Below are 22,680 nucleotides of genomic sequence, written 5' to 3'. Positions count from 1 at the left end.
TATGTGACAGGCTCAGGCTCCTTCGATTCCCCAGCATGTTACCCATCAAACGTACCCATCAACCAGAACTATAATGACCCACAAAAGATCTGCAAGCTCAAAATCTCCCGGAACCCAATTAATCAGGATCTACAATGGTCTGGTTTTGTTTATTTATGTTTTGGGGGGAGGAAAGAGGGGTTTTGGGGAACCCTCTCCTTTAAAGATAGAAAAAATAATATTCTAGATCTATGGAAATTTCTGTATTTGGTGCACAGGCATTCTGATCTCATATACTTTTCCGAAAAATCTTTGATTGTTCTAATAGAGGCTAAAGTCAAGAGACTCAATCATAAAAAATAAATACATGAATTTAGTTCAGCACAGAGTTCTATTAGCTTGTGGATTTTTTTTAAAGATTTATAATTTTTTAAAAAGGTAAAACAAGAAAGATTTTTCTGGTAACCAGAAAAGTAAATTAACAAGAAATGTTGTTCATGAACAACACCACACAGAAATGATGTCTGCGTCTGTCAACAAATGTTGGCACAATTCTTTCACCTTTTCACTGTTACTTTTCTTCTTCAGTGCTGTTAACCACAGCCAGAAAATGAGACATCAATTAGGAATTGTCAGTTATTTTTCATGTATGTGTGCTGAGATGTTGGAATCTGGGCATATAAAATTCAGAATTGGAAAAAAAAAAAAAAAGAAAAGATCCCACTGTCAAGTGTTAGAGTCAAGTTTAGAGAGTCCCTGGGGAGTGGTAGGAAGGGCAGAATTCTTCAAAAGGGATATTCCTTGGTCCTGCAGTTCTTTTTGGTGGAAGACACTGGTTTCAGAGAGCTTCATTCCAGGTAGCGTTGGAAAGCAAAGCAGGAGTCCTAAAGTCTACAACAAAGAGGAAATGTAATAAGAGGAATCTTTCTTGGAATTCAAAGCAGACTTTTCCTTCCAAGATTTTCTGCACTTAAAATCACAGTGTAATTTTGTTTACAAGGAAAGAAGGATATTCTGACCAAAATGAAACAGATTTGATACATGATCCTCAGGAGCAAATATTTCCCTCAGGCTATTAAGGCAATAGACTCGAGAGAAAGTGATTTTACATGAAAAAAAAAGTCAGAGATGAAGGAACATGTAATTAAAGTTGGGTCTATACAGTATCAACTTTGAAATAACAAAATCATTCAAATAGCCAAGATTTATCTTCTTAATACCAACAACATGGTGTGGCTAACTTCCCTCCAACCCCCTACTAAATCATCAAATTGATGCCAGTGACCATTTTAGTCTACTAGGGCTGCCATAACAAAACACCACAGACTGAGGTACTTCAACAACAGAAGTTTATTTTCTCATAGTTCTAGAGGCTGGAGGTTCAAGATCAAGACATTGGCAAGTTTTGGGAAACAAACTAGGGGTGGTGGAAGGGGAGGTGGGCGGGGGGTGAGGGTGACTGGGTGATGGGCATTGAGGGGGGCACTTGATGGGATGAGCACTGGGTGTTATTCTATATGTAGGCAAATTGAACACCAATAAAAAATAAATTTATATTAAAAAAAAAAGACGTTGGCAAGTTTGGTTTCTTCTGAGGCCTCTCTCCTTGGCTTGCAGACAGCCACCTTCTCCCTGTGTCCTTGTGTGGCTGCCCCTTGGTCTACGTGTCTGTATTCTAATCTCCTCCTCTTAGGAGGACTCTAGTCCTATTGGACTGGGTCCACCATACAACCTCATTTTACCTGATCACCTTCGTAAAGGCCTCGACTCCAAATGTAGTCACATTCTGAGGCAACTAGGGGTTAGGACTTCTACATCTGAATTTGGGAGGACACAACACAGCCCACAACTCATCACCCTCTAGTCCCACATCCTTCTCACAGGCAAAATACACTCTCCTCCTCCCAACAGCCCCAAAGTCTTAACCTGCTCCAGCACCAACTCTAAGCTCACAATCTCATCAAAATACCATCTACATGAGATATGGTGAGATTCAGGGTATGATGTGTCCTGAGGCAAAATCCTTCTCTGCTGTGAATCTATGAAACCAGACAAGTCATCCATCTCCAAAATACAATGGTGGGGCAGGCACAGAACAGACATCACTATTTGAAAGGGAAAAGTCAAGGATGCCTGGGGGGCTCAGTCAGTTAAGCATCTGCTTCAGCTCAGGTCATGATCCTGGGGTCCTGGGATCAAGCCCCATGTTGGGCTCCCTGTTCAGCAGAGAGTCTGCTTCTCCCTCTCCTTCTGCTCCTCCCCCCACTCATTCTCTCTCTCTCTCTCTCTCTCTCTCTCTCTCTCTCTCTTTTTCTCTCTCTCTCTCTAATAAATAAAAAAAAATTTAAACACACACACACACAAAAGAGAAAAGTCGAGAAGAAGAAAGGAGTGATAGATACCAAGCAAGTCTGAAACCTAGCAAGGCAAATTCTATGAGGTCTTAAGGCTTCAGAATAACCCTCTTTGGCTTCAGTCTCTGTCCTCTGGCCCACGGGGAGGCCGCCCTGCCCCAAGGTTCTGGGCAGCCATTCTACAATATAGAATCAAAAAGGCAGCAGCTACACCCCTCACCCCCAAGCCTGTGCCCTTTAGACCTATGGTGGCCTTGGCAGTCCTGCTGACCTCTGAGCTGCCCTTAGAGCCATTCTTCTGTTTTCTTGAAGGATAACACATGTTCACAGCCAGATAGCCCCACTGACTCATCCTGCAAAATCTTAGAAGCCCCACAGCATTCCTTTGTGTCCTGTCCCTGTCCCCTTCAGTCCAAGCCGGCAGCATCTCTGCTGAGACAGCTAATTGCATCCATGAGTCACACCTGTAATCCCTTTAAAGCCAAATGATTGTCCAGCCACATGCCTGGTGTTCTCTCCAGACCAAACATTCTTGTTTTTGGCAATATGGGTAGGCTGGACATTTCCAAATCTTCAAGTTCTGATTCCCTTTTGCCTAACAATTCCTTCTTCAACATATGTCTCCTCTGTCACCTTTTGCCATAAGCAGCAAGGAGAAGCCAGGCTGCACTTGCAACACTTTGCTTAGGAATCTCCTCAGCTAAACATCCAAGTCAATCACCTACAGGATCTGCCTTCCACAAACCACTGGACCCAGTTCAGCCAAGTTCTTAATCCCTTTATAATAGGACCACCTTTCCTCCAGTTTCCAATAAGATGTTCCTCAGTCCCATCCGAGACCTCGCCAGAAGCACCTCTGACATTCTTACGTCTATCAACAGTCTCTTCAAGGTAATCTTGGCTTTTCTTGACAGGCACACCAAGAATTTTTCCAGCTTTACCATCACCCAGTTCCAAAGCCACTTGCATAGTTTTAGGTATTTATTAACAGCATCTCACTCCATATTAGTTAGAGTTCTCCAGAGAAACAGAACCAACAAGATGCACATAAATATAGAGATTTAGTTTAAGGAATTGGCTCATATGCAACCTTGGCAGGTCCAAAATCTGCAGGGTATGCTGACAAGCTGGTGACCCCATCCCCCAAAAAAGAGTTGCCACTTGAGTCTAAAATGTGGTCTGCTGGCAGGGGTCCCTCTTCTGAGAAGGAGGTCAGTATCTTTCTATTAAGCCCTTCAACTGATTGGATGAGGCCCACCATCTTAGGAAGAGTAATCTGCTTTACTCAAAGTCTATTGATTTAAGTGTTAGTCTTATCTAAAAAAAATCTTCACAGGAACCTCCAGAATAGTAGTTCATCAAATTTAAGTACTCTAGCCTAGCCAAGTTGACACGTACAGTTAACCTTCACAGGAACACATTTTTTTTTAATTCCTAATCATGGTACTGAACTCATTCTAAAGGCTGGAGGTGAACTCAAGCATATAAACTAGGAAGAAACATAGAATCTGGCTAATAGTCTTGAATTGGAAGTCAATAGAGACATACAGTATGTCAAATGATAGGCTAAATGATTTATCTGCTGTCAGTTTTTTTAATTTGTGAAATGGGATTAAAATTAATAACTCCCTCATCAGGGGTCAAATGCTATGATCAAATATAAAACACTTTGAAATGTTGGTTATTAATCAGGAAATCATTGTCTCTCTCTTTAAAAAGACAAATATAGTCTAGAATGCACAGAAAACTTGGGTGTCTATTTTGGCCAATGCCAAGATGCCTTGTTATGGGTGATTGGATGACATCTGTCTTGTTCTTACCCCACAATGAAGGCAACCTTGAGTTATACCAGGGAGATTGAAGTCTGACAGCAGTAAAGATTTTCTTACAACTACTGTGTGTGTGCAAAAGGAAATACCAAATTCTCCTTCCTGAGCAATGTTGCTTCTGTTCTTCTGATGACATTGTGGCCAACTTTGCTGACAGGTGGCAGGTTTTAGAAAGGTGATTTCCAGCTCAAAGATCCTCTAAAATGTAATCAAAGTCACATATGTGGAAAGATAGACCATCGTTATTAGGAAAAAGTCTTAAAAAAAAAAAAAAACTTGCCTCTGCTCCACAGTTTGGGATGAGTGACAAGTAGAAATAATGATTTAACATTGTCTTCTGAGGTCAGTGAGAGAGATGGAGATCTGGGTAGCTGTTTTTGCTCAGTTTAACCCTCTTACAAAAAAAGGAATGGAATTAATGAACCAGCTGCCTCATGCTGGACTCTTTTCCCATACGTTGTCTAATTTAGCCTTCCCCAAATCCTGCAGCACCGATATTATCTCTGCAAGGGAACAGCTATGGGGGTTGCCAACAACTTGGAAATTAGAAAAATCAAGTTAATAACAGAGAGTTAATAATAGCACCACAGACACCAGATCTGATCTGGGATATTAAAATTTAACTGAAAAAAAAAAAAAAAACCCAGAATGGCTTTTAAGCCAAGCTATTATAACTGGAGATACTGATAAAATTAAGCAGGGGTTACTTGGTCATTCCAGGAAGTAGAGGAAGGGAGAGTCACAGAGCAGTGCCCATACCAGCAATAACCAGGGAAGAAGGGATCCAGGTCTAAGGATTCAGCTGGTCCAGTCTCTGTAGCAAATCTAGCTCTATTATGAAATGGATAGAAGAAGCTTCCAGAGCCTAAGGCCATGGGACACTTAAATTGCATCACTCTCTGATAATAAGCTGAGTACATTTGCACCAAGGAAATTTCCAATTATAATCTATTTTCCCATGTAACTTGCCCACAAAAAGAGAAGGGGTCATTTGGACCATTGCAACTATTTTGGCCAGTGTGGTAGCTATGCTTCCCGTTTTAATTTAATGCTTTGGCAGTACATCTGGTTTTTACATCAGCCTTATGAGTTTGGTTCATGTGAGTCTGTCCCAATCTTGGTGAACTGAAAGGAAATTAAAGGCCATCTCTTAAACAATGGAAAATTAACCTCCATATTCACATCATGAAACATCTTAGCAGACTGACAATGAGCTTTGCACGGTCTTTCCATATATACTACCACTTGGACGTTCAACGCTATCACCTACTTGCCTTCCTTGAGCATAGATTTCCTTTCCTATAAAATAGGAATATGCTTGTCAGAACTTAAGGAAGATTGTGTAAATAAAGTCAGTAGCAAAGGCCACAAACGTAGGAATTCGACTGTAAGAACTGAATTAATGTTAATCCCCTGTTCTTCTGGCCCTCACGAAGACATTTTCCTGGAAGCCAAAAATAGGGAACACACTGCACCAGGGCTCTCATTCTTCTGAGGCATAAATGCACTTCCTAAGAAGTGCTTATTCGGGATCCCTGGGTGGCGCAGCGGTTTGGCGCCTGCCTTTGGCCCAGGGCGCGATCCCGGATACCCGGGATCGAATCCCATGTTGGGTTCCCGGTGCATGGAGCCTGCTTCTCCCTCTGCCTGTGTCTCTGCCTCCTCTCTCTCTCTGTGACTATCATAAATAAATAAAAATTAAAAAAAAAAAAAAAAAAGAAGTGCTTATTCATTCAACTAAGTTTCCAGTTGTCAGAACCTTTCCTTTATGTGGAATTCCTCAAAACAAAAACATAGGAAATATGAGGGGAACAGATTCACAACCAGTGATGCTTATTGGTTTAACAAATGTGCAAGAGTCAGAAGTAGCACGGGTCCTGGCACTAAAGAGGTTAACGTAACCACGTGGACACCGAGGCCATTGCCAATGAGCTCGTTGGGTCAAGCAGAAATCCCCCGGTCACTGACAGAAATCCACGGGCTCCAGGAAAAGGACATCACACAGTGGCCTCACTGCAGGCACGTTCTCTGGGGACCCTGCTAACTGGGAATACCATAGGGTCAAAGGATCACCCAGCTCCCAGGGCCACAGAAGGCATTCCTGTCCTCTTGGTCACGGACACAATAACAAAAGGGGTTATTGCTGCTCTGGATAAATTTAGAGGTGGAGACAGGGACAGAGTGAAAAGCAAGGAAAATTTCCAAGGCCATTTCCTCCCAGAGCATATTCTTTGACATCCAAGTTGGCCAGGTTGACAAAATAGCAATCCTTGAAGCATGCTGTCTGTGACACGGATGAACTCCTCCTTCACTTCTTGAATGTTTCAAGATGTATCTTCATAGCAACACACTCAAATGAAGATTAATGGGAGGAGGGAGACACAGAGCCAAATCCTACCCCACCAGGAATCATGCAGTGGAGCACGAAGCAGCCCAGCGAGTTTGGCTGGGAGGGCTGCCAAGATGGCTGTCAGAGCAACAGTGGAAAGAATCCGTCTCCCCTGGCAGGGACCACTTCCCTCTCACCTCCTGGAGAAAGAGATGCATTTCCTAGAATAGATTCAAATCTCTTTCAGTCCAAGGTCATAGACACCTCTGTCCAACTTTGCTTCCGTTTCCACACAAGGAAATAAGGACACCCATGCTGTCCAACTAGAGTTGAAATAGATGTAGTCTACATGTTAAGTTCGGGCCAAGAAAGTTCTCTCAAAATCTCGTCTCAGAGTTTTGGGTTTCTCTGTGGATTTAGTTTCTGTTCTCAATGAAAAGGGGCCCGAAGGTGGGAAGGGTGAAGAATTAGGAATGCAGTGTCAAGAGTACAGGACCACACTCAAGAGAGCAAGTTTTGGAGTCAGTCAACACTGGCTTCAGATCCTGATCGCACCACGAAAGACTGTGTGATCTTAGGCAGGTAACTCCACCTCTCCGAGCCTCAGACTCCCGTTCTCCAAAAGTAAGCCTGATATTATCTTTGCCACACAGTTGTGCAGATTAAATGAGATAACATATGCAAGGTGCATAACACAGCCTCGATACATGGGAGCCAAATGTTAGTTTCCTTCCTTTTCAAATTACCTTTTTAGAATTTCTGAATGCGTTCACACCGAAAAGTACTGTTGAGAAGAGTGTCTTCAATTATACTTTGAAGAGAATATGAAACATATGGGAGGAAGATATTGATCCCAAGCTGCCAGAATTATTTTTGTGGAAGGAAAATTCGAATCACTCCAGACCCATACTGCGTTCTTTGCTGCAGGTGTGCCTGCAAAGTCTTTGACGCTATTAAGTTGAATATATTCATTATGACATAAATAGAATTCGGGGAGCTACTTCATTCAGGTTGGAGCTTTGAGTGGCACCATCTTCTGTAGAATCACTCCATTGGGTACGTATCAACACATTTGAAAATGTCAGACTGGGAAGAAGAAGTTTTCTCACTGGGAATTGAACACCTGGTGTGAGAAAATCTAACAGAAAGGTGATGGCAGAGAAAGAAGATTATAATTCGTATTCTTTCTATATAATATAGTCAAGCAACACTGAGCGAAGCCATAGCTCTTCCTCTTAACATTTTTATTTGATACATATTTAATGGCCTTTTGCAATAATCCACAGGGTATGTTTGCATTGAAATAGTAAATTCCTTAGATATGAAGAGATCAAGAGCCTTATAAACTTCATACCATGCAGCTCCATCTGCAGAGAGGTGAGTGGCTAGTGGGGACCGTGAGTCAGGATCTGGGTGTACTGTGGGAAGCAAGGAGTTGGAGGAAAGACCTGAGCAAATTGTTTGTTCTACATTGTGTGCCAGGCACAGCGTTCGGCACTTACAGGTATTATATCACTTGAACTTCACAACATCTTTGTGAGGGCAGAACTACTGTCCCATTTTAGAGATGAGGCAATGGAGTTGAGTGAAATTTAACTAGTAAATGACAAGGGTTAGCTTTGACCCCAAACGTGTCTAACTCCAAAGCCTCGCCTTACCCAGTGTCCCATATTGCACACCCAAGGACCCAGTGTCCCATATTGCACACCCGAGGACCTCAGATGGGCTCTACCCCAGCTTCTCCCTCCCTTTATGGTGGAACTACCTCCAGCCCAGGGAGGTGAAATACATCACTTCAGGTCAAATAGTGAACTCATCTTGAAGGCGGAAGCCGGAACCCAGCTCCCCTGATGGTGGTACAGTTCATTTTCCTCCATGTATCCCTTGTTGCAAGGGCCCCTGGATGTGGGCATTGCAAACCTGCTCTTTGCCAGTGATCTCCAGCTCAGGAAACAGGACTTGCATTTACCCACACACTACAGGCGACTGGAGTCCTCCGTGGCACCTCCCTCTCTGTCACCCCTACAATGGATACATCAGCACGTTCTCTCATCTCTACCTCCAGGAAGCCACTCACACCCCCAGCGCCCCCACTGCTACCTCCCTGCTCTGAGCCGCCACCAGCAGCTCTGGCATGACTGTGATGGCCTCTTACCAGGTACTCATCACTCCCAATGCTCTGTCTTCTGCATGGCAGCTTCAAGAGCATTTCCCTGGCCTCACTCATTCATTCACTCATTCACTCAACAAATATTTCTTAAAGCAGTGCCTGTTTTAAGTGGGAATTCCTTAGTGATAAAAATAAGCCAGAAGCCTCACCTCATAAAGCTTACATTTTAACTAAGGAGAAGTAACCGGGCAACTAGAAAAATACACAAAACATACAGGAAGTTGCATCAAGACACGTCCCAGGAAGAAAAGAAAGTGGGGAAGAGGGTGACATGTTAGAGAGGGGGGACAGTGAGACCGGAGAAGATGACGTGGCTGTGAACACCTTCAGGGAGTGAGGCATGAGCTGTGCACACATCTGGGAGTATTTGAACACCTGGCTGAGAGAACACCAGGGCAAGGCCCTGAGATAGGACAGCACACCACACCGGGCGAGCGTGGTCCAGGAGCAGCAATGTGGCCAGAGGGCGAGAACTGGGAGTTTGGGGTGGGGTGGGGGAAACAGGAGAAGCCTTTAGAGGAAGGCCTTGGGCCAGAGTTACCCCTTGCTCAGCCCCTCACACAAACCAAACATTCTCCTGAGCATTTTGCATTTATTGATTATTCATTCTCACAAATGGACAACCCTCACAATACCATTTTTTTAAAATGCAAAATTGAGATTTGGAGAAGTTCAACGACAGGCCCAAGGTCACACAGAGCTGCCCTTGTCTAATTTCATTGCACTCTCCAGCTGCTTCTCTGTGGATCCGGGTTTGTGCTGTGCCACAAAGTCAGGACGTGGCTTCAGTAAAACATTCTTAGCCATAATGTCAATCGTGGGTTGAATTATGACCTCAGTTCTGAGTTGTAAAGAGCTGCTCAAAGCAAGCCGGGAGCCCGGACTGAAATTTCACCTTGGACTACAGCCAAGGTTGGGCTCTATGCTTCAATTAAGCTGAAAAGACCTGCAGCTCCATTTCCAGGGAGCTCAGTTTCCCTGGCGGAAAATGAGATTGGACTTCACCAACGGGTCTCTGGGTTCGAGGGGCCCTTAGAAGCTATGCAATCCAACATCTGCATCCAGATGAGTGAGACTAGTCCCAAGGAGGAGCCATGACCTGAACAGGGTCACCTACTAGGTCAAAGGCAGAGCTGGAACTCCCAGCCTGGCACCTTCTCCCCAGAGTGCATGCCTCCCTCTATGGCTCCATGGAGGGTGTGAACTGCCCTGCATTGGCTTCAAGGTGTTAATGTAACAGGGAAGACAATGAAAGCTTGGGCAGGGCTTCCAGGTGACTCCTTGAAGGAACCTTCCCCACCAGGCATGATGCTGGCTCCTCCTCGCACCAGGCAGTGAGCTGAACAGTGACTCCCAACTCCCGGACGAGTGCATGACACGTTATACGGCAAAAGTGCGAGCGCGGCTTGATACAGCAGAAGATATGATGAAGTTTAAGATCTTGAGCCGAGGAGCTCATCCAGTGTTATCATGGTGGGTCCTAAATGCACATGCATACCCTTGTGAGGCAGAAGCAGAGGGAGTTTTGAGACAGAAGAGAGGAGGCCATCTGACACCGGAGGCAGAGATCAGAGGGCTGGGGCCGTAAGCCAAGGAATGTGGAACCACCAGAAGCTGGAAGTCGCGAGGAATGGATTCTCCCCCACAGAATCCCCAGGTGGAGCCTGGTCCTGTATGCATCTTGATTTCAGTATTGGCCCAGTGAGACCGATTCCAGGCTCCTGGGCTCCAGAACCACGAGAGAACACATGTCTGTCCTTCGAAGCCACCGAGTTGGTGGCAATTTGTCACAGCAGCCAGAGGAAACCAATAATCTCTTAACTGCTAACTTTTCCATCTTCACCACCTCTTGCCCTGTTCCCTATGCTTTGCTTGGAGGCCTCAGAACCACCGCCTCCCAGCTCTCCTCAGCCACCTCCCTGCAGCTTCCACCTCCTCCTGCTGGTCACGCACCCTTCCCACCCCTCCCACCTCCAGAACCTCCCTTCCCATAAGCCGCTCCCCAGGGCCTCGTCCCATCTGCCGGAGACAACAATGGACCCAAAGCGTCTTCCAGCAGCACCACAAATCTTCATTAAGATCCTAACCATCATCAATGTGCTGGAACCGCTGTGGTCTGTTAGCACGCCTTGGTGGCAGCGTGATGGATGACGGCCCCGCTGCCCTCCCAGCTGCCGGCGCCTGGTGCTGAGTGTCCTGAATGCAAGTGCACGTGAGGGAGCTGCTGGCAGCAGGGAGGACGGGGTTGGCCAGGGTGGAGGTCCGCTGGCCCCTGTCACGCAGTCGGTAGCACTCTCCCTGGGTACTGGGAGGAGACGCCTGGCTAGGGAAGTCCCCTCTGTCCATGCAGAGGGTGTGCATCCAGGCCAGGGGGAACCCAGGCAGGCATACCAGGAAAACTTAGCACATCCAGTTAGGCCTGAAACTCAGATAAATGACAAATAAGTATGTCCCGTGCACTCTCCCGCATGTATTTATACAAAAAGTGTATTCCTTTTGTATCTGAAATACAGATGTAACTGGGTGGCCTGTATTTTTATTTGCTACATCTGGCCACCCTCAACCCGGGCTGGAGCCCCAACAGGCAGCCCTGGACGGTCCCCTCTGTGTGCCACGGCACAGCCTACCCGTGAAAGGGGCATCCGTCCAGGCCACTGAGCACTGCCCTTGGACAGAAGCCAAGGGGTCTGTGGCGTTTGGAGTCCTTGCCCGAATTCCAGGAACCTCAGGTGGGCACACCCAGGTCCCGAAGCTTGGGAAGGCTGGAAGACCTGACCTGCTCCAGGAGCGGTCGTGGAAAGCAAGAGACGCTGCATGACCTTCCTGCAGCTTGCTGATGGGCATGTGCTGCCCACGCAGAGCCCGGAGAGGCCCAGCCTGTCCTGAGGGAGGCACAGAGGATGCTACAGAAATTTCCACCCTGGACTCCCGCTCCCTGCTGGCGTGTCTTCACTGCACCCCCTCCCAGCCCTGGAATCAGCTGCTCATTCCCGACCATCCCTCACCTGCGGCACCCCCAGGCCCATCAGCACAGCTGCAGCTCTCCTGCCCTTTGCTTGATGTCCTCATGGTCTCCACCTTGGACCAGCACCCTCTATACATTTGCTCTGTTCCCCACCACCGCTTTCCTGGCTCCGGGACAGCGCAGGCTAGCCCGACACTAAAGCCCAAACCCACTGGCGAGGCATTTAGAAACCCGAGGTGTGTGTGCCCACCTCCGTCTCCCACCAGCCCACGCCAAGTAGCCAGTGCTGCAGGCACATGGGATGACAAGCTGTTTCTGGAAAGTGACCTGTTTGGATTCCTGCCTCCTACTTCTCTTTGGAATCTGGGACTCAGAAAATTAACAAGGGAAAAGCTTTGGCTAAGCCTTCACCAAGCAACTTAGCGCAGCAGGGCCTAGGAGGGTCTCTATGACACACCAGAGAAGTTTCTCGACCCCCTCCCCAAGGATGAAGATGCTATGGCTTTGGTCCTGCCTGGGGAAGCTGGTGATGGTCAACGTAGAGCCTCCAGGACACCCCTGCCCTGCGCGGGGAGCCCTCTCCCCTCAGCCAGAGCCACAGAGCATTCCGACACTGGTCCATGATGACCCAGCCAGCAAGACATGGGGCTGAGCAAAGCGGTCCAACCTCAGAGCTCCCTCCTCCCTCCATCTTCTCCACTGAACGGACCCTCTGCTGGTCCTCACTACAGGTCATCTGTGGACAAGGGAGGACCAGGGAACCTGTGCTGCTTCTTACGGCTACAGTTATGCATCCCACTCACCCGCAATCTCTGCACCCCGACTCCTCCCCAGCGTTCCCTCAATACCTTCGTCTTCCTGCCCGTAGTAAGGGGAGCTAGGCTGTCAGCCACAAATCCCAAATCTCTGTGGCCTAATGCAGCCGAATCCCCATCTACCAGCCCTGCTTCTGCCGTTCCCTTCAACAGCTCTTTTTATTTTTTATTTTTTTTAATTGCCCTTAATCTCAGGAAGATGCATGAACAGACTTCCCCCGCACTGATCTCTACTTCAGACTGAACTGCACACACATACATCACTTCTGCTCACACTGCATGGGCACAAACACAGCCTGGTGACAAAAGAGCCTGGAGAGTGTGGTCCTGCCGTGTGCACCAGGGGCCAGACAGCACGGTGCTCGTCAGCTCTGGTGGCGCCCACAGTGGGCATGCTCGGCCCAACCCAAGGCTTCAGCCCAGTGGGGAGCACGGAAGGTGGGGGAGTGCAAGCCTCTGACAGTAAAGGCGGGATGCGTTTGAGTCACCTGGATGGCTCAGTCAGTTAAGTGTCTTGATTTTGGCTCAGGTCATGCTCTCAGGGTGGTGAGGTCAAGCCCCGCGCTCAGCTCCGCACTGAGCGTGGAGCCTGCTTGGGATTCTCTCTTCCTCTCCCTCTGCCCCTCTCCTGCTCGTGCTCTCTCTCTCTCTTTCTCATTCTAAAAAAAAAAAAAAAAAAAAAAAAAATATATATATATATATATATATATATATATATATATATATATATTAATTGGGGGACCTGTGTGGCTCAATGGTTGAGCATGATCTGCCTTTGGCTCAGGTCATGGTCCCAGGGCCCTGGGATCGAGTCCCATATCGGGTTCCCTGCAGGGAGCCTGCTTCTCCTTCTGCCTGTGTCTCTGCCTCTCTCTGTGTGTCTCTCATGAATAACTAAAATCTTTTTTTAAAAGAATTAAAAATAAAATATATTAATTAGTTAATTAAGGGGAGGGGGTGTGTGTTTGGCCCTGAGACATGGTTCCAAAGCACCCGTCTTGGAATCAAGATGTGTTTGGAGCCCCAGCCCTTCTACTTTCTACCCTCAGTAAAATATTATTTTTCTTCCTTCTGCTGCAAACTCCATTTCCCAAACCCATAAAACATGGCCCAAAATGTTGGAATATATAGAGCAGTTGGGGGTTAACTAGAGAAACTATGCAGAGTCGAGGACCCCCCAGACCTGGCGTGGAAACATTCCTCTGTCCATACTGAGCCGGGCCAAGTCCGCCTTCTGGCGTCTGCTTGATCCACATAAACACGTTCACTGCGTTAACAATAAACCGGTGGGCGGGGGCCCTCAGACCTCACATCCTATCAAGAGCTGACCAAATAGAAATGACTTAGCAGGCCGGAGAGTTCAATATTATCACTGTTTGACTTTCTCTCTAACAAAACTTTGAAGATGTTTTCCTTTGGTATTAAACCACTTGATCTCAACTCAGGATTCAGTGGCCTCAACCGCCCTGCAGTTCTGCGGTTTGCATGAGTTGGACCAGGATCTGTTGCCGGGTTCTGGCATTGACTCGAGGTGGGCCTTTGAAGGCAGGAAAGAGCCTTGGCTGGCTGGAGCTTCAGGCGCGCCCCAGAGCACCGCGCTTGTGGAAAGAGGCTCGCTGGGCAGAACAGCTTGGCAGGCGTTCGAGACTGTTTCCTTCTTGCCTCATGACCTGAAATGAAACCAGCATAAACCAACAATGTAATCAGAGCATTGAGAGTCTCTCAGAACTGAATCCAATCTATACAATACCCAGGGAGGAATGCTGGGGTGTGAGAGAGGTCAATGTAAACTCTACTAGACACTCAGCCGAGACCCCCTGAGCCCGGTCCCAGGACCTAGGATGGGAGCCTGTGGGGGAATGATGCAGCTGGGTCCATGGTGGTGAAGATCTCGGGTTCTGGAGCGAGGGCACCAGCATCTACCTTCTGGGGTGCTCCTTGTTAGCTGTGTGGCTGGGATCACATAGGCTCCCTCCTCCCTCTGTGAGTGAGGACTCCCATTTCTAAAACGGAGCAAAATAGTACCTGCATCATCATGTCAATGTGAAGATTTCATGAAAGAAATTCAGGAAACTTTTCAAGGGGCACCTGGGTGACTCAGTCAGTTAAGCATCTGCCTTTGGCTCAGGTCATGATCTCGGGGTCCTGGGATTGAGTCACGTGTCAGGCTCCCTGCTCAGTGAGGAGCCTGCTTCTTCCTCTTCCTCTGCCCCTCTCTCCTGCTCATTCTTTCTCTCTCTCTTTCTCTCTCTCTTTCTCTCAAATAAATAAAATCTTTTCTAAAAAGTAGCTGGCATTTGGCAACTATACAATGAAATTAGCTGTCACTATTATTGTTTTTATTACCATTATTATCACAAGACGTGTCTCTGTTTGCTTACTGATGGTCTCCCTGAAGAGAGTCAGCGATCTGACTTGCCCCAGATCTTTGCTAGATCCCAGAGGTGGAGAAACCTTCTTGCCCTGGAGCTGCCCACAGTCTACTCCAGGAACAATGGAAGTAGAGAAGATTCTGTTTTGATCCAAGTAACTCAAGACCATGTGACAGCACAGATGTGAGCCCCTACCCTAACCTGTGGGCATGTTGCTGCCACACTTTTTTAGCCTGAAAAGACCTGTGGTTGCTCTTGAAGGAAACGCACAAGCCCCAGGGTCCCTGTGTACAAGGGGAGGGAACAGATGGCACGTGGATGGGCTGATTGGAGGAGGCTTAGTGATGACTATGAACATGGACACAGATCCAGGGTGTCTGCTGCCACCAACCCTCTAAAGGTAGACCAAGAATACAACACTCTTAAAACTAGAAGACATTTCCAAGGAGGAAGTGGGTGCCTTGGAAGGTTCCAAAGAAACACTCACTGTTTTTGAGACCAAGATTTCCCATGTACAAGCTGTACAACTATAGAAAGTTACCTAACCTCTTTGAAAGTCATTGTTTTATACATGAATGAGAGTAATAATACAGCATAGCCTGCTGTAACAATTACACTAAGTGATGTTTGGTTATTTGTTTCTTTTTTTTAACCACAGTTGGTTCCACACCACAAAGAGTGTTAAACATATATCAACATGGTACAACAGGAAAAGTAAATCAACAATAAAGGGGAGAAACCAGGAATAAGAAGAGAAAAGGCAGGGGAAAGACGAGTCCATAAAACTCTATTCCATATGATCTTGGACCAGAGGTGAGTGATTTTTGCTCTGAACTTTCTAGTGACCAAGACAAAGAGAGAAACCAGGTCATTTGCAAAATTAGTGGTGTCCCTAAGATCCAAACAGGCTGTTGTTCACAAGTGATGCATTTGTTCTAAAATTCTTAGCTTCTACAAAAAAATGTCCCTAGCTGCTATTAACTGTTAGCACTACATGACTGTTGCCATCATCATCATCTTCATCATCATCATCATCATCACCTACTAACATGGTGGTTTGTTTGTTTGTTTTAATTTTCTATATTTTATTTTCTCATTTATAGTTGGAATTTTCACAGAACAGATATGAGTACTGCTCACTTTTTAAACAAAAAAGTACTGATTTGGAGATATTAAATGATACCACCCTCTTTACCCAAATAAAAACTGGAAGTTGAGATCCAACACCTATTCCAGACAAAATGTTGTAACAAGGTGGTTTTCAAGGTAAATGTGAACTCAATTTCATGGCCAAAGTCAGAAAATTTTTAATAAAAGAGTATAAAATAAAGCATAACTGAACAAAACAAGTATATTTGTGAAACATTTGCTTCAATTGTCATGTAAATAGAGAGAAAGACCTGGATCATTGCTATAGACTGAGGGTGTCCCACCAAATCTCCACCCAGAATTCACCTGTGGAAGCCCTAACCCTCAGTGTGGGCTTTATTTAGAGATGTGACCTTTAGGAGATAATTAAGGTTAAATGAGGTCAAAAGGGTGGTGCCCTGACCCAATGGCATTAGTGTCTTATGAGAAGAGACACCAGAGAGTTGGCTTGCTCTCTCCCTATCACATGAGGACACAGAGGGAAGGCAGCTGTTTACAAGCCAAGAAGAGAGCTCACACCAAAAACCAACCCTGCTGGCACCTTGATCCTGGACTTCCCAGCCTCCCAAACTGTGACATCATAAATTTCTGTTATGTAAGTCCCCCCCCAGTTGTGGCATTTTATTGTGACAGGCTGAGCAGATTAAGACAGCTGTGATCTAAAGGACACTGTTTAGTGTCTTCCACGTTCAAAGAAGCGTGGAAGCTGCAGAGCAGATCAGCCCATCACCTGACCATCTTGACTGTCCCATCTGTTTAGTAGTCATCCAAGTGATTGACTACCTTTGAGCCAACATGGAAACTCCGAAGCTCACTCCTTCCTTGGCACTTAGTCTCTCATGGTGTGAAAAAATTCTTCCTTTGAGCTGAGATCTCTCACCCTGGGATTTCCATTCACCAAAACAATACCACACATGCTGAAGCAAGTGTTTTTCTCCCCACTTATCTATTTTGATGTTTTATTTGAATTTTCTCAGGGCCTTCCTCTTTGTAGACCTCTGGCCTAACCCCTGGTAGAGTTGAGGGAAAAACAGAAGCGCACAGGGTACAAACCTGGCATCTCAAGAAAGAGCCATGGATCTGATCTGGGGGCTCACCGGGTGTGAACCGAGAGAACAAAGCAGAATTATGTTTCAGATGGAAGCACAGTAGCTGAATGCACAAGGTGAGCAAATATCAAGAGGGTCTGCTTGAATGGTGGTCAGAAATCAGCACTGACAGAGGGACCACTTCATGGTCAAAGATAGAAAGTAGCCCATGATCTGGAGAAAAGTGAGAGGTGAGGCCTTCCAGCAGATATTTTTCTCAGTTAATTAGAAGAAGAAAATTCTTAAAAAATAAACAACTAGTGGCACCTGAAAAGGCTGCCTTCTACACAGTGAGCGTCCACTCGGAAAGAGGCAGTGTGGCGTAGGGAAAAGAACATGGGAATTAATTCAAATTTCTTTCAGAGGAATTAAGTAATTAATCATTGCAATCAATTAATTGCTCCCACTTACTAGCTGTATCATCTGAAACAAGTCACTCGACTTCTCTAATGCTGTCTCCTCATCTACAGAATTGATGCAATGATCCTCCATCTGTCTCTGACAAGGTTATTTGACATGGGACATAGGGACTGGGGGTGGGTGGGTATTGCATTATCTGTAAAGGATCGTACTAAGGGAAGAAGGGATTGGGTGTTCAAGTAAGAGCTGGATAAAAATGGCCACCTGTGGCACCTGGGTGGCCCAGTGGTTGAGTGTCTGCCTTCGGCTCAGGTCGTGATCCTGGGGTCCTGGAATCAAGTCCCACATCAGGTTCTCTACAAGGAGTCTGCTTCTTCCTCTGCCTATGTCTCTGCCTCTTTCTGTGTGTCTCTGATGAATAAATAAATAAAATACTTTTTAAAAATGACCATCTGTTGGGGCTGTAACAGCAGAAATGTCTGTCCTGTTGGAAAGGATCTGCAAACTCCCCCATAGGTCTCCCATCATGAGAAGCCATGCGCTGCTCAGTTTGAGCTCACCTGGACTAGGTCAGTCCATCACCTCATTTCTTCTGCCAGCAAGATTCCCAAGTCATGGCCATTTCAATTTCTATACCAATTTAAGTTGCTTTCCTTGTGAGCAAGCCCTTATAAAGCCTCCTATTTACCAACTCAAACTCACTTTTTAAAAATTACTCTGCCAAGAATTTTGCACTTGTCACCAATCTTAGTGACAAGTTTCTCAAAAGGACTGGTACACTAACTAAACAATTTCATGATAAAACTTAAATTCAAATGCCATAAAAAGAAAAGTGGGCTGCTGTAGAATCAGTTTTTCTGGATGTGAAAGCTCAGCTCTATCATCATTTATTCATTATGATATCTCAAGTGAATTTATTCTCCAAGCCTCAGTCTCTATATCTGTTAAATAGGTATAAAAAATAACCAACCTTGAAAGTCTGTGAAGATTATCGTGGTAAATTTATTAAGTTGTGCAGATTATAGACAACTCATATCAGACACCTATTATAGTACTTGGTTCACAGTAGAATTCACAAATTTTTAATTAACTTTTATTAAATTATACTACATATATGAAAAGTGCTCAACTTTTAAGTGTACAGCTCAGTGATACCAAAATGATTGCATGTATATCAAAGTGAATGTATCTGTGTGACCAGCATCCAGATCAAAAAATAGAATATTACCAGCACCCAGAAGTCTTCTTCACACCTCCTCTGGATGCTGCCCACCCCCCAAGGGAGCCAACATCTTGACTTCTCTCACCATAGGTTCGCTTTGCCTGTTTTTGAACTCTATGGAGGTGGAATCATACAGTACGGAATCGTTTGTGCCTAGCTTCTTTGGCTTGGCATTTAATTTGTGAGATGGTATTATATGTAGGTGTAGTTTATCCTCAATATATTTTATTATTATTTTTCAGTTCTGTTTGTGGGTTGTCACTGTAAAACAAAATGGCTATCAGGGAAGACTTCCAAACGGCTAAACTGTGATTGCACCAAATGATGGCTGCAGTTCAAAAAACCACTAGTTTGATATTTTGAATCACAGGATGATTCACTAAGTTTCCCTAGAGCATAATACATAATATGTGCACATCCTTTATAATAAATGAAATAAACCAAGCTGTCGCAGCCAACAGCTTAAATAAAAGCAGGCATATATCAAAACCTCCGTGGACTCCAAGAAGAAAGATTCAATTAGAATCAGGAGAATACACGTTGCCTATGCAAATAGATAAGCAAAGAATAGACATTTTCTCTGAAGTCACCAATGGAGTTGTAAGGAATGCGCAGGCGTGATACATAGTGAATGGAGCATAGACAGTGATGGAACTGGTATGGAGCTCTTAGCATCTGCCGGTGCAGGGTGTGATCCTGAACAAGATACTTCACTTCTCTAAGCCTCAACATCTTCATCTGCAAAATTAGGATAATAGTATCTACCTCTTAAGTTTGATTGGGGGGATCCCTGGGTGGCGCAGCGGTTTGGCGCCTGCCTTTGGCCCAGGGCGCGATCCTGGAGACCCGGGATCGAATCCCACGTCGGGCTCCCGGTGCATGGAGCCTGCTTCTCCCTCTGCCTGTGTCTCTGCCTCTCTCTCTCTCTGTGACTATCATAAATAAATAAAAATTTAAAAAAAAAAAAGTTTGATTGGGAAACAAAATTCAATAGAATAATTGTGTGAGATATAAAGTAGGTGCTTATATAATTAAGTAATGAGGAAAATGTGACCCTCTGCCCTGTGCTCCAAACTTGATTTGAATGTCTCTAAATAAATGGGCATTTCGAGGGCAGGATTTGAAACTTACTTATCTCCAGATCCCAAGTGCTTAGTGCGGGGGGACTAGAAGTACATGTTGATCTGAACCTTGCTTATCACAAGGTAGATGTATGGTTGCGCTTATGTACTTGGAGGGAAGACTGACCCTAATGTCTAGTCATACTCTTGTATGTCAGCTATTGTGCCAGTGACCTTGCAAAATGGTAATGCACCTGCATTGTTCTGTCATTCAGTATTGATAATAATTCCATAAAACAGATTTTTATAGATGAAGAACCAAACTTTCGAAGGTCATTTATCAGTTACTTTAGGATCAGGATTGGGATCAGATGGGTATCCTTCCAAATGCTGAGCCCCTTCCACTCACCATGGTTCCTCACCATCCCTTGCCATCTTTTTTGCCCACACATTAGTTCAGTTGCTTCTTCACTTATTCATGTAATCAATCAATCAACAAGTATTTATAGAGCATCCCCCATATGCCAGACTCTCTACTCATATAAAGATGAGAAAAGACAAATGAAGTCTCTACCCTCATGAAGCTTACATCCCAACTGGGAAAAGTTAAATGAATAAGATTCAGATAGTTGATCTCTGAAATACATAAATAGGGAAATATAATTCAGGTCAGGGCACCTAGTAGGAAGGACGGTCCCGCAGAGGTGACATCCAAGATGAGACCTGAGGAATGTCCTCTGCAGTGGATCCAGCTGGCACTTCCTCCTGTCCTGCTACAACACTCTCAGTTGTTACTGAAATTGACCCACGAAATATTCTAAGCCATCCCCAGGCATCCTGTGGGGAACAGTTTTGAAAGCTGGATTTACAGATCAGTAGGAACAGATCCCAGTCGGCCTCCCTGCCAAAGTCCCGTCAGCGCTTACAGATGGTTTTCACAGATTGCTGCTTCCCTATCTGTCTGGTCTGGCCCTCTCCACTCAAGGGAACAAACAGTCTATGTGGATGGAGGTGGATGATTGGGAAGAACTTCCCAAGCATCTTTAATGCAGCAACTAACCCCTCTGCTTTTCACCTCTGCAGGAGCCCTTGACTTGTCTTCTTTTATCTTCCTGCACCTCTCTGTCTCCAGAAGGAAAAGAACCGCCAGACAGAATTTCTTCTTTGTTCCAAGACTTGCACTTAACATACGTATCTGAAAATGTCTTCAGTTATGGAATCCTGGAAATTACATTCTCATGTTTTGTGACTGAGTCTTATACATGGTCACAAAGATGGTAATTGATCTTTACAGAAGCATTTTTTTGTAAAGGCTGCGAGCTTTTGTCCATCGCAAAAACATCTGAAGGCAATATTCTCACCACTGAACGTGTCATGCAATGCTAGGCTGCTGTAAAAGAAATATTGGGTGCAAAGAAGATGAGTGTTAGTTATGAGGGAGAAACAGCCTGGGGGTTGATGTCAGAAAGATCTGGATTCTAAATCTGCTTCACCACAGCACTGTGATTTTTTAAGGAATCATTCAATGTCCCTAAGCTTCTATTTCCCCGTCTGCATATGAGGCTAATGATACCTAGAGAGGTTTAAAATAGGAAGGAAAAGGGTTGCTCCTAGCTAGAGCATACAGTGTGACAAATGTGTCTAAAAGAGAGAATGACAGACATAAGGCAATATTGACATTGGAAATTTACAATGATCCAAGGTCTGGCCATCAGTTTTACGACAATTACATGATTTTACAGCCCACACCAAAAGCCCACCTATCTCTCAGGATGGAATCACACTTACCAAGCTCACTGGAGTGACCAGAATGCCAACTTTTTTTAAATAATAAGAGGACTCTAATTGTAATAGAAACCTCAAGATCACATCAGCATGACCGCTGCTTATCGCCCCATGGGAAAGCACAGAGGAAGCCAAATTATAATCAAGAGGTCAATGGATGGACATGAAACCAGAACAAGAATTAGATGAAACACCTGTTACAAGGCATCAGGGACAGCGTGGGCATTGGTACAGAAATATTCACAACTCCTCTCCCTAGACACCACGTTTTTGGGCACTGTAAGGTTTGCCTCTACACTCTTCAGCTTTCCAAAGCCCTTTCCAATGACTTCATTCTCTTTCTTGGAAATGTTAACATGTTCAAATGAGTTTCTTCAAATCTTTTAGACCCAGAAACATTTTTCTGTTGGAGACAACTTTGCATTGCCTTGTTCTGATCTCCTGGTGTTGACTTTATAATTTAGCTTTCAGGAGGCAATATTCATTCCACCCACAACTATTCAAAGGGTTGCTAGGAATAGTAAATGACATAGATTTCATGTAGTACCTGGAAAATAGTAGGTGTTTAAAAAGCTATTTTGATGATGGTGGTGGCAATGGTGGTGGTGATTTTGTGCCTTGGTCAGAATACAGTTGTGCTTCAAATCAGGGAATAGTTCAAAAGGAAAGCAGCAAATGTAAAGAGCAGGGGATATGTAAGTTGGAACTCATGGTCACTTTTTGATTCTTTCTTCAAATAACAAATCCTATCTCTTAACCCGGAAACTGAGCATGTGACTTAAGACTTGCCATAGAACCCCAGCCCTATAGCAACAGAGACTAGTAGACAAAGGAGGCATATGACCAAAACAAGCCAAAAGGCGTCCTTTGCAAGTCCTTGTTGGGATGCTGGGCTCTTGTACTCTAATATTTTGGACCTTCTCAGAGGGTAGGGAGAGCCCACATTGCTGTGGGTAAGACAGGATCCACTGAAGGAAAAGAAAAATCCCGTCATCTTGAGAAAAGGTAGATCATTGAGCAAGAAATAGTGTATAGGAAGATAGAGCTTCTTTCTATTCTTTGAGGCTTGTCCTTGGGTCTGTATAGAATGGACCAAACATTTAGTCTGAAACAAAGATTAAAGAATAGGCAGCAGCCCTGACGCAGCCTTGATTGGTGGCCTTAGCAGCCACAATCGGTGAAGGATTCTAAGGGAAAGGAGC

The 22,680-nt window shown here is 45.1% G+C and overlaps 2 long non-coding RNA genes across 4 annotated transcripts in view; one reads left to right on the top strand and one right to left on the bottom strand.

The window, feature by feature from the left end:
- The first annotated feature begins 7,491 nt into the window (after positions 1 to 7,491).
- LOC112664815 (uncharacterized) lies at positions 7,492 to 16,261 on the top strand. 2 transcript variants are annotated; one of them, XR_003140007.3, is made up of 4 exons: positions 7,492 to 7,547; positions 7,778 to 7,868; positions 15,472 to 15,626; positions 15,917 to 16,261. It is a non-coding gene; the product is annotated as an uncharacterized LOC112664815 (long non-coding RNA). The 2 variants fall into 2 exon arrangements; XR_007402851.1 differs by lacking the exon at positions 7,492 to 7,547 and having other exon boundaries at positions 7,554 to 7,868; positions 15,917 to 16,260.
- The window catches only part of LOC125752717 (uncharacterized), an 83,795-nt gene continuing 74,273 nt past the window's right edge, over positions 13,159 to 22,680 (bottom strand). For both annotated transcript variants that reach the window (XR_007402853.1, XR_007402852.1), the window contains exon 3: positions 13,159 to 14,111. This is a non-coding gene — a long non-coding RNA (uncharacterized LOC125752717). The remainder of the gene's footprint in view (positions 14,112 to 22,680) is intronic.

Source organism: Canis lupus, chromosome 17 (genome assembly GCF_003254725.2).
Source record: "Canis lupus dingo isolate Sandy chromosome 17, ASM325472v2, whole genome shotgun sequence".
Lineage (NCBI taxonomy): Eukaryota > Metazoa > Chordata > Mammalia > Carnivora > Canidae > Canis > Canis lupus.
Note: the sequence above shows the minus strand (reverse complement) of the source record. Positions and strands in the feature narration are given on the sequence as shown.